At 41.9% G+C, this 12,602-nt stretch overlaps 1 long non-coding RNA gene across 1 annotated transcript in view; it reads right to left on the bottom strand.

The window, feature by feature from the left end:
* LOC122798585 overlaps window positions 1-12,602 on the bottom strand; it is a 190,674-nt gene that overhangs the window by 17,978 nt on the left and 160,094 nt on the right. The window lies entirely within an intron of this gene.

The following is a 12,602-nucleotide window of genomic DNA, read 5'->3' as shown; positions in this document are numbered from 1 at the left end:
TGAAGCCCAAAGCCTGCAGAATTTTTCTTGCAGGTAGCTGGGTCTTTGTTGCCATCGTTTGAAAGTAATGAGTCAGTTGCCTTTGCTTGTCTGGCGTGAGATAAGCCATCTGGGCAGTTGTATTTAAGCTTGCACCCATGAATATTATCTCTTGAGAGGGCACTAGTTTTGATTTCTTTTTGTTTACTGTGTACCCTAGGCAAATTAGTAATCTTTTTACAAACGCAAAATGCTTTAGTAGAATGTCCTTGCTCTCTGCTTGAATAAGGCAGTCGTCCAAGTAGGGATATATTTGAATTCCTTTTGTCTGCAAAATGCAATTACTGGTGCCAGGCATTTTGTGAAGACCCTGGGTGCAGTAGATAAGCCAAAGGGCAGTGCAGAGAATTGGTAATGCATTGAGCCAGCTATGAATATGAGGTATCTTCTGCAAGATTGTCTGATTGGGACATGCATGTATGCCTCTGAGGTCCAAAGTAACTAGACAAGCCTTCTTGCCCAGCATGGGTAGAAGTTGCTGCAGTGTCAACATTTTGAATTTTGGAATGTCCAGGAAAGTATTTAGAATAGACAGGTCCAGTATTGGTCTCCATGCTTTGTCCTTTCTGGGTACCAAGAAAAGTCTGAGTAAAATCCTTGCCCTTCCTCTTGCTGTGGTACGTTTTGAATAGCCCTCATGTCCATGAGAGCAGAAATTTGTTTTTGTGCCTCTGCCCATTGATCGTGTGGCAGGTCTGGCATACCTTTTGACCTTGGTAGGGTGTGAAAGTGGAACCTGTAACCCTGAGAAACAACATTCAGAACTCATTTGTCCTGGGTGATCATGTGCCAGTTGTGAGAAAAGTGCTAGTTTTCCCCCAAGGGCGCTGCCAAAAGGCAAGTGCTTGGTATTTGTAGAGGAAAGTCATTGGGACTGTTTCCTACAAGGTTGTGATTTGTCTTCTCCGCCTTTGGGGGCTGAAGCACCCCATTGTTTAGGTCTGTATGAGCCTTGGGGCTGAGATCTGCCTCTTGGGCATCTGTATCTGCCTCTGTGGCCTGTCTGACACTGGAAAGGACCAATTCTTAGAAGGCCAGTTCCTGCTAAATCTAGGTGGCTGAACCTGTAAGAAATCCTTTACTGCCTGCATTGATTTTGCTTTATCCTCCATTTTCTTTAACACCTCTTCTGCCTTAAATGGAGCATCCAATAATTTTGCTTTAACATGATCAGGTAAACTCTGTTCTTTTAACCAAGCATGCCTTCGAATGACAGAACCTGTAACTGCGGCTCTGCAAGATGCCTCTAATGAATCAAAACCACATTGCAAAGTATGCCTTCTCACTTGTTCAGCTGCATGCAATAAATCCTGTATTTCCTTGTTCTCAGGACATTCAGAGCTTGTAAGCATTTTCTGTTTTAGCAAAGACATTAGGTATTGTTGGTATTTAAGCATGTGAAACTGGCAGTTTAAAGCCCTTACAGCTAAAGTAGCAGAGTTGTAAACTTTTCCCCCATCTGTCCAGTGCTCTAGAATCCCTATCAGAGGGAACAGGGTTTTTTTTGCAGTGGAAGCCTTGACCCCTTTGGGACCCTGAGAAATAGTTTCAGGATCAGCAGCAGGGTTTTTATAAAGAAATTTATGAGAATCTGGAACCCTGTAGTATCTACCTGGCTTAACTGGTGCAGGGGGGTAAAGAGTCAGGAGTCAAACTGGATTCAGAAAAAACATCAACAATATCTAGTACAGGGAGGATAGCCAGAGGCCTGTGCTGAGGCAATAAAAGAAAGTCTCTGAGCCTTTTCTTGGATTTCAAATAATCCTGGCTCTCCCAATGGAAATGTTCCCTCATGGTGTGCAGGGTTTCCCCAAAAGAGTAGTCCTCAGGAGGACAGGCTGAAGGGATAGATTCTTCAGCATCAGAGTCCTCATAGGGAGGAAGAGAATATCCCTGTTTTGCAGAGGAATCAGAAGAAATAGAAACCTGGTCAGAGGAGTCACAGTCAGTGTCTTACCTAGGCCTTTTATCAGGAGGGGGATGGGAACCCCTGATCAAAGTAATTAGGTCCAAGGCCATTTTGAGCATCTGTTTCTTTGGCATGGATGACTGTCCAGGAGAATGCTGTACTTGTTTCTTCGTCTTTAAAGGTGTTTTAGTCTTTGCCTTAGCTGCTGAAGTGGTCTTGACAGTAAGCTGTGTAGGTCTGAAAACACCCTCAGAAGCAGATGCCTGCTCAGCGGCTCCAGACCCATCTGAGGGAATTGTTTCCGTAGGCCCAATACCTTGAGTTTCCAGAGGCCTAGCTGTCTCCATGTGGGAGACAGAGGCGGCCTGTGGTAGCAGGTGTCAGGGGCTGCGAAAGCGCCTCACTGAAAACCAGCGAACCCGCGACTGGCCTAGAAGATGCTTAGTCGTCGATTTTGGACCTCAGATGCCTGTCTTTTTCTTTGTCCTTGCGCTTTTTATGAACTCCGGTCATTGGTTGTTCCGACGGCATTATATAGTTAAACCTTCGGCCAAAGTAATGTAAAGCAAAATCAAACAGACGCTTAATAGTGTGTTGGTTGAATCTAGCACAAAACCGACAACTAGCAACGTCGTGGTCAGGGCCTAGGCAAGGAATACAGTAAGAATGAAAATCCTTATGAGGTATTTGCTTCCCACAAGAAATACAATTGTTAACTTTTACTGACATCAGTCTGGAGCAAGAAAAAGTTTACCCAACGGAGTACTTAGCTTTATTGAAGACTTCGGATCTGAAATTCAATTTTGAAAATCTCAGGAGTTGGCCGACCGGCACTTGCGAACTGCTTTTGCTACAGGCACTGCGCAGCAAGACAGACAAGAAAATGGCGTCGGCTGCATCTTATATACCCCTGGCTCACTGATGTCAGGGAAGAGGCGACAGCAACCGACGCCGGACCAGGACTTTGGAATTCAGGCCGACTGCGGGTAGCCTGCCAGCAGGATAACCAAGTGTAATGACTGCAACAGTGAAACACAATCATCTAACTTGTAATGCTTGGTGAAAATATGGACAGAAGACCAAGCAGCAGCCTAAAGGATGGAACTGGTATCCAAGCCTTTGAAAAAAGCACCAGAGGAAGCCACAGCCCTGGTAGAATGAGCCTCACAGAGGCAGAAAGGCTTTTTCCATGAAATAACAAAAAGAAACTGCCTTAGAGATCCATAAAGAATGGCTTGCTTAGAAAGACAACCAAGAGAGATCAACAGTGAAAAGAAACAAACAGTTGCTCAGACTTGCAAATGGCCTTAGTCTTTTTTTAAACATCTTTATTGAATTATCACTTCTGACAGGCAAATTTAGCTTTAAAGTAATCAAACCCTATTAAGTTCAGGTTTACAAACATTATTCTTCACATATATTGCTATAGGTCATATAATCTAAGCAATATTAAAAAAAGGCAGGAATTGATTAATTTATGTAAAGAAACATCTTTATTAACCACCACTTACGATAAAGGCAATCATAATAAATGAAAACAAACCACACAGACACAATCCTAGATGCATGCCTTTCCCATCACAAATCATACTGACACTCCCAGATGCATACATTATACACCACTTATTTACCTAATCATTTTCAGTCAAACACTACATAGCTCATTTAAGTCCTGCCTTCTTTTAAACCTCATTCCTCCCCTGTATGTATTGTTCCACAGTTCCCATTTTTCCTGTGACGTTTTCTCTCACCCTCAATTCCAGTTTTATCTCACTTACTATATTCACTGCTTCTAGTAAAGCTGGTTTAGATTTTCATTTCCAGTTTCTAATAACTGCTTTTATGGCAGCCGCCATAATTAGACACAGCAAGGCCTTACCCTGTGTAGGGAATTCCAATTCTGTACCTTAACTCAGAAAAAAATCATCTCCCTCGTCACACCAATCTGCCCACCCAGCATCTCCAACAGTGCATCCCGCAGGGAATCCAAGTCCACCAACTCACCGCACTCCCAGAAAATATGTCTTCACATATCCTTAATTGCCACACCAGAATCATTTTTAATTCCTACTAAAATACTTAATTTTGTCATGTCCCCATCAATATGGATATTGCTGAAACAATTAATATGGGGGTACATAACCTACAGCTATTGCCTTTGTTTTAGCATCATTAATTTTGTATCACGAAAAGATCAGAAATAGTCTCAAAATGTTCCACAACACTGTAATGTCTTCTTTCTGGTTTTCTCAGGTATAAAATAATATCTGCAAAGACAGCCAGCTACCAATTATATCCTTGAATTTGAGTCCCTTATTTTCTATGCCAATGGTTCTAAATATAATGCAAATAAAGGAGAAAGAGGACACCCCCTGTCTGGCTCCTCTGCTCAAGCAGAAATTATCAGACAGGACCCTACCCACTTTAATTTTTGCCTCCGATCCCTCATATATCCTCCTAATCAACCTTATAATTTTTTCAGGAAATGCAAATGCTTCCACTGCCCTGCTTACTTTGTCAAATGCTTTCTCTGCATCAAGACCCAGAACCAACAATGGTATTTTCTTACATTTTGCTTCCCTCTCGATCATCAATGTTCTGCTAATGTTGTCAAATGTTTGCCTCCCCTCCACAAAACCACACTGATCCATATCTATCAATTTTGGCATTACTTTTGCCATTCTTTTAACCATTACAGACATGAACACTTTATAATCATGGCATAGTACTGAAATGGGCCTGTAAGAAGCCGATCTGATGCATCTTTACCCTCTTAAGATTTACAGCTACCACTGCTTTCTTCCAGGATGTTGGTACACGTCCTCAAACAAAACCTTGTAGATCCTTCAGTTTTTTTCCCTCCTAGCTTACAAACGTCCACTAGAATATCACCTATTCCTGGGAACTTTCCTGTACATTGGTTATACATCACAATTTTCATCTCATCTCCTCCTATCCTAAGTGTTATTAATTCAGCCTCATCTACCTCTAACCTTGACGTATTTAAATTCTTCTATAAACTTTTCCATTTGTAGCTTTGCTTTTTTTAAAGACCTTTACTGAACTCTCTTTTTGGACATTAGCAGATTTACATTTATACAAAAGTACTCAAACTGTATTAACAAATTAACATTAACATACTTCACATATTTTGCTATATATCACATAACCTAACCGATGTTGCATTCCATTTGTATCTTTTTTTTTTTCCATACTTCTCTGCTTTATACAGATTTTGATAGTATTTCCAAACTTTTTCTAATACCTAGACAGGATCTTTTGCTGCCTTCATTGTTATAGGCTCCCTAAACTTGTCAACAACCCTTTCTACTTTGTGCTCAAGTTGTTGTGCTTTACTGTTATCAAAAACAGTTGCTTAACAGCAATCTTTCTAAACTCATGTATAGTATCGAGATGATCCCTTATTTTCTGCTTAGCATTCTGCAGTCGATCCTCTTGTTCTGGTAGATTCCTCCTATTCTGAAGTACTTTAACATTTGTCAGTCCCTCTAAATAATTCTTGCTGCTTCTTAAGCATAGCTACCTTTATTTCCACCTTATTTTTAAACTCAACCTTAATTTTATTCCCCTCCCTAGCTATATTTTCAGAAGTAAATTCTATCCTCTTGAATAGCTCCTGAATAAATCTCCACTAGCCAGTCCTTAAATTCCACTCTTCAGACAGGTGGGAAAGTGCCAGTGTCTCGTTTTTATTACATTACCCTGCGTTTTTACTTTAATTGACGCATGATCTGAAATCGCTATTGGGTATGTACCAAGACTTTCATTTAAATGCACATGTTCCTGTAAAATGTAAATTCTAACCTAACCCAGATTTTTCTCTTTGGGAACATATAAATTCACTCCGAACTCCTATTTCTGAATTCACATATTCCGTGCCAACTATTTTCATAAATTTCTTCAAAAACCTACCCTCCTTTGTTATACTTTCTCTTCTGGGACCCCCAGACACATGAACCACAAATCCAAAGAAGCAATCCAAAAAAATGATGCCAGGCAGAAGCAGGATCAAAGGTATAAAATGTTTATTCCAAGTTAAAAATGTCGAACAAGCACAAAAGTACAGTTTTGTACCTACCATAAATGTAGATGTTAGAGTGTTCACCCTGCTGCAGTCATCACACTTGGGTTATCCTGTCAGGCGGTCCCGCAGTCGGCCGGATTTCCAAAGTCTTAGTCCGATGTCGGTTGCTGTCACTTCATCCCTGATGTCAGTGCGCCAGGGGTATATATATTGCAACAGATGCCATTTTCTTCAGTTTTTCTTGCCCCAGATGTCAGGTGCCCCCAAAAGGGTGATCTAAATTAGTAACAAAAGGTGTGAACACTGTACAAACAAAATCCCTTCAGCTATAAGCAAATGCATCAGAAAGGCATAGCAAAGATTTAGCCAGTAGATCAGAGGGGTTGGAGGGAGGGTAACCTGGACTGCAGCAGGGTGAAGGCATCATAGAGGGTTAGTAGAGGCAATGAGGCCCTGCATTACTGCAGTGGCGAAGCCTGCCCTGGACTTAAAGAGGTACGTGACAGTGTTTGGTGAAGGTGTGTACAGAACTCCAAGTTGCAGCTTCTAAAATTTCCTTGGTAGGAACCCCCCTGAGAAAGGCAGTAGAGGTAGCTGTTGCCCTGGTAGAGTGGGATCTAATGGTAGGAGGAACTGGTTTCCCATGATGGGTATAGCAGAATCGTATGCAATGGCCTATCCATTTAGAAATGGTTTGTTTGGATATGGCCCTCCCTTGAGAAGCTGTAGCATAGGAAACAGAGCTGGTCAGTTTTTCTGAAAGCCTTAGTTTTATCCAAGTAGTAATGAAGTTGCCTGTGAATGTCCAAGGAATGCAGGAGTCTCTCACCTTTGTTCTGTGGATTGGGGAAGAAAGTGGGTAGGTGGATGGTTTGATTTAAAGCTACACTGGAAACCACCTTAGGCATGAAGGAAGGATTAGTTCATAGAGAAACTCTGTCTTGATGGAAAATGAGGAAAGGTTCCACTGCCATAAGTGCCTGTAATTCTGAGACTCTCCTAGCAGAAGTTATTGCCAGGAGCAGGGCAGTCTTCTAGGATAAGAACTGAAGGTCTGCAGAAAAAGCTGGTTCAAAGGGAGTTAAGTTTTTCCAGAACAAAGTTGAGGTCCCATGTTGGTGTAGGGGCTCTTCTAGGTGGTCTAATGTTTTTTGCCCCTCTGAGGAACTGCCTTAGAAGAGGATTGGAAAATAAAGGTGGATTAGTGTCGGAGTGAGCTGCAATAGCTGAAGCATGGATTTTAATAGAGAAGGAAAGTCCTTTATGCAACATCTCATCTAAATACTGCAGAATGTGAGGCATATGAGGCTGAGTTGTCTCTTGGCCTTTAGCTTGGTTCCAAGCACAAGACCTTTTCCATTTGTCCGAGTAAGCCTTCCCTGGTGCTTGGCCTCCTGGCCTCTAGAATAACATCCAGTACTGCTTGTGAAAGAGGGGCTGATGAGATGCTTAATAGATTTGCCATGCAGCCAGGTTTAAGGTTTTTATCTGGCTGTGTAGAATCTGCTTGTCTTGCGTGAGTAAATGAGGAATTTGAGGCAATATCCATGGCGGGATGTGAGCCATATTCTTCAATAGCGGGTACCAGTGCTGGCGTGGCCAGTCTGGGGCTATGAGAATCAGTCGAGGTTTCTCCTTTTTGACCTTCAAAAGAACCTTTGTGAGAAAAGGTAATGGAGGAAAGGCATATGCTGTCAGGTTTTTCCAACTGAAGGAGAGAGCGTCCACTTTCCAAGCTTGATGGTGGAATGTCCTTGTACAAAATTTTGTCAGCTGGTAGTTTTGAGGACTAGCAAAGAGGTCTATATTTGGTAGACCCCATCTCTGAGTTATCATTGTAAATATTTGTGGGTCTAGCTTCCACTCGTGGGGATCTTTGATGTTTCTGCTTAAGTAGTCTGCCAATGTGTTTCTGTTCTGGCAGGAATTGAGCCTGTAACTGGACTTGGTAGGCCAGAGCTGTGCTCCATAAGATTGTTTGCCTGCAAAGAGGGTAGGAATGTGTGCCCCCTTGTTTATGTACCACATTACTGTGGTGTTGTCCGTCTTTATTGCAAGTTGCCCTGGCTGTAGTAGATCCTTGAAGGCTGTCAGAGCTTTCTGTACAGCTAGCATCTCTTTTTGGTTTATGTGCAGTTTTCTCTGTTCTGTAGTCCATAGGCCTTGAATGCCTTCCCCTGCCATGTGTGCCCCCCAGGCATGGTCTGAAGCATCTTTTGTGATAGTTTGCCTGGGTGGGGGCAAAATGAAAGGCTGACCCTTGTTGAGGTGACATGCCTGTGCCCACCATAGAAATTCCTGTTGAAGGCAGGGAAGGAGAGATATCTCTGTGTTCAAGCTGTGGCTGTGTTGAGACCATATGCTTTTTAGGTACCACTGTAATTTCCTCATATGCAGTTTTGCAAATGGTATTATCAGAATGCAAGATGCCATGAAGCCCAAAGCCTGTAGAATTTTTCTTGCAGTTAATTGGGTCTTTGTTGCCATTGTCTTGAAATATTGAGTTAGTTGTAATTGCTTGTCTGGTGTAAGGTAAGCCTTCTGGGCCGTTGTGTCCAAGCTGGCACCCAGGAATGTCATTTTTTGTGAGGGTACTAGTTTTGACTTCTAAATTGTCTGGGTTACACAGTAAACTAAAAGAAGATGCTTCACAAAAGCCAGATGTTGTAAGAGAATGTCTTTTCTTTCTGCTTGGATGAGGCAGTCGCCCAGATATGCTCGACTGCTCTATTTATCTGACAATTTAGAAGATGCTTTACAAAAGCCAGATGTTGTGAGAATTCTTTTTCTTCTTTCTTGGTGAAGGCAGTCGTCCAGATATGCTCTCGACTTATATCGTCTGCTCTTCTCTTGCTTTCTCTCTCTCTTTTCTTTACACTCTCTCTCCTCTTTATTTTATGTTAAAATATGTTAGTATATGTATTATGATGTTAAGTCCCATTTATTTAAGTAATTACTTTCTTAATCTCTTTTTCTTTGTTTTTTCTTTGTACTTCTTTTACACTTTCTGCTTTTATTTGGTTTTAGATGAACATTATTTGGATTTTATGACATTATTAATTCTTATTCTTTATCTAAATTTTTTCTTTGTCTATATCCCATTTGTCTACCCTGTTAATTGTCTATCAAATAAATAAAATAAATATGGATATATTTGAATTCCTCTGTCTGCAGTATGCAATTACTGGTGCCAGGCATTTTGTGAATACTCTGGGCGCAGTAGATAAGCCAAAGGGCAGTGCAGAGAATTGATAATGGATTGAACCTGCAATGAAATGGAGGTATCTTCTGCAACTTTGTCTGATAGGGACATGCATGTATGCCTCCTTGAAGTCCAAACGTTACCAGCCATGCTTCCTTGCCCAACATGGGAAGTAGCTGCTGTAGTGTTAGCATCTTGAATTTGGGCACTTGTAAGTGTTTAGAATTGAAAGGTCCAGAATTGGTCTCCAAGCATTTTCTTTCCTGGGTACTAAGAAGAGTCTTGAGTAAAATCCTTGGCCTTGCTCTTGAGTTGGTACCCTTTGAATGGCTCTCATGGCCATGAGAGCTGTAATTTGTTTTTGAGCCTCTGCCCTTTGATTTTGTGGCAGGTTTGGCATTCCTGTTTTTATTGGCAAGGTGTGAAAGTGGAATCTGTATCCTTGTAAAATTATGTCTAGGACCCATTTGTCCTTTGTGACCATGTGCCAGTTGTCTGCAAATAGTGCTAGTTTTTGCCCCCCAAGGGGGCTGACAAGAGAGCTTTGTTTGGCCAGCTGAGGTGCAAGTCATTGAGTCTGTCTTCTGGTGGGTTGAGACCCGTCTTCTCCTCCCCTTCTGGGTTGGAGTGCTCCATTGGCGAGGCTTATACTGAGCTTGTGGTTGTCCTCTGCCCCTTGGGCGCCTGTATTTACCCCTCTGAGGCCTGTCAGTGGCTGGAAAGGACCAATTTTTTGTTGGCCAGTTTCTGCTGAAGCGAGGGGGTTGTACTTGCAGAAAATCTTTGACTGTCTGCATTGATTTCGCCTCATCTTCCATTTTCTTTAAAACTTCTTCTGCTTTAACACCAAAAAAGAACATCCTGCTGTAAGGGAGCATCTAATAGTTTTGCTTTAACATGATCAGGCAGACTTTGTTCTTTTAACCAGGCATGCCTACGTATAACTGATCCAGTGACAGCTGCTCTGCAGGAGGCCTCTAAAGAATCAAACCCACATTGCAAGGTATGTTTGCCCACCTGCTCGGTGGCGTGCAACAAATCCTGTACTTTCAATTCAGATTGTTGAGGTAAGGTGGTTATCTTTTGTTTTAACTGAAAAATCAGGAATTGCTGATACTTGCGCATATGAAATTGACAGTTTAGTGCTCTCATAGCTAAAGTGGCTGAGGTGTAAACCTTTTTCCCCCATCTGGCTGGTGCTCTTGAATCACTTTCAGAAGGTACTGGATTTTTAGCCATGGAAGCCTTGGGATCCTGGGAGATCGTCTCTGGGTCAGCTACTGGGCTTTTGTAAAGGAATTTGTGGGAATCAGGTACTCTGTAGTATCCGTCAGGCTTGGCCGGGGCAGGAGGTAGAGAGTCAGGGTTGAAACTGGATTCTAAATAGACATCATCCACAATGTCCAAAACAGGAGGGATGGCTAGAGGTCTGTGTTGGGGGGAGTAAAAGAAACTCTCTCAGCCTTTCTTGGAATCAGAGTAATCCTGACCTTCCCCGTGAAAGTGTTCCCTCAGTGTGTATAGTTTCCCCAAAAGAGTAATCTTCTGGAGGGGAAGCTGAGGGAATAGATTCCTCAGCATCAGAATCTTCATAAGGAGAGAAGAAATGGTCTTGGTCCTCAGAGGAATCCGAAGAAATAGACAGTTGTTCAGAGGAAGCAGAATCTTCCTCTTGTCTAGGCCTTTTGTCAGGAGGAGGCTGTGAACCCCTAAGAGAAATGAAATCTTCTGCCATTTTGAGCATGTTTCTTAGGGCCTTGAACAGGAGACTGAAGTGAAGCCTTTTTCGATTTAGGAGTCTTCGACTTTGAAAACGTTTTGGCTGTAAGAGTTGGTCTGAAAACGCCTTCAGAAACCAATGGCGTTTCAGAAGTACCGACGTCCTTGGAAGGTAAATCGTCGGTAGGGCCTGAAGTAAAAGGCTGCGTCGGCCTAGTACATTCCGACAAAATATCTGTAGCAGTCTCTGGTTCCAGAACTGCGGTAGTCAGAGGCTGCGGAGCCTCACTGATAACCGGAGACCGGATCAACCGAGGCCACAGAATCGGGCTTAGGCCTGGGCTGTCGGTCCTTGTCCCTGCACTTTTTGTGCACGCCGGTAGTCGGTAGCTCCGACGGCATGTTAGTCAAATTTTCTACCAAAAGTGTTGTGCGAAATCAAAACTTCTTTTAATAGTACGTTTATTAAATCTAGCACAAAAACGACAAGTGACGTCGTGATCAGGGCCTAGGCAAGGTATGCAATAAAAATGAAAATCCCTATGAGGTATTTGCTTCCCACAAGAAATACAATTGTTAACTTTTTCTGACAACGGTCTGAGGCAAGAAAAGTTTCCACAACGGGGTACTTAGCTTTATAGAAGACTTCAGTCTGAAATTCGAATTCAAAAATCTCAGGAGTCGGCCGACCGACACTTGCAAACTGCTTCTGTTTCAGGCACCGCGCGGCAAAAAAGACTGGAGAAAATGGCGTCGGTTGCAATATATATATACCCCTGGTACACTGACGTCAGGGATGAAGCGACAGCAACCAACGTCAGACCAAGACTTTGGAAATCAGGCCAACTGCGGGACTGCCTGACAGGATAACCCAAGTGTGATGACTGCAGCAGGGTAACACGAACATCGACCACAGTTCAGTTTAGCGTGCTTTCACTCCACTATTGCAGAGCTTCCTCAGAACAATTAAGAACACAATTACTTCTTTTTTATAATACAAGTGTTAATTAAAATAATTTCCTTAAAGAAGTAAACTGGATATTTATATGTAAAAAACATACAAAATCCGACAAAATCCATACCATATACAAAAATAAAATGTACAAGATTATTAACAAAATATAACACCACAACATAAAAATCTATATTATATTAAAATACCCGTAGCATGGAATACAAAAATGCATCCGGAATGCCAACCATAAAAATAAATGGCTCAATAATTATAACCAGCCTGAAATGTCCGCAAGGACTAGATACAAACCCATAAACAGAAATGTACATATAAAACTTTTATTGCAAAAGCGGAGAAAAACAAAATATATATTACATGAGCAAACTGGACAAATATAGTTCATAGTTTTGCTCGTCTCAATTTCAACACACTAGCAATACTAATACAACCATTCAACCCTGGCGGTCTCCCTGCATCTAATTTAAGCTGCCAAATCAATTCCCTGAATTCAACCCTAGCTTCCCAATTGCCACCTCTAGGATCACTAGCCACTTGTTCCAATATCACAAATTTAATACTCATATTGTGACACACCGAGGAGTGCTTATAAAAGGCATTAGATTCCTTCTTTTTAGAAATCTCATACAAGTGTTCATAAATCCTTTTCCTAAGTGTACGTGTGGTCTTACCAATATAAAAACTATTGCAACCTTCACAGATCCCTATGTACACA

Source organism: Protopterus annectens, chromosome 3.part1 (genome assembly GCF_019279795.1).
Source record: "Protopterus annectens isolate FY-2018-M chromosome 3.part1, PAN1.0, whole genome shotgun sequence".
In the NCBI taxonomy this organism is placed as follows: domain Eukaryota; kingdom Metazoa; phylum Chordata; order Ceratodontiformes; family Protopteridae; genus Protopterus; species Protopterus annectens.
This window is presented reverse-complemented; position numbering and strand designations above follow the sequence as displayed.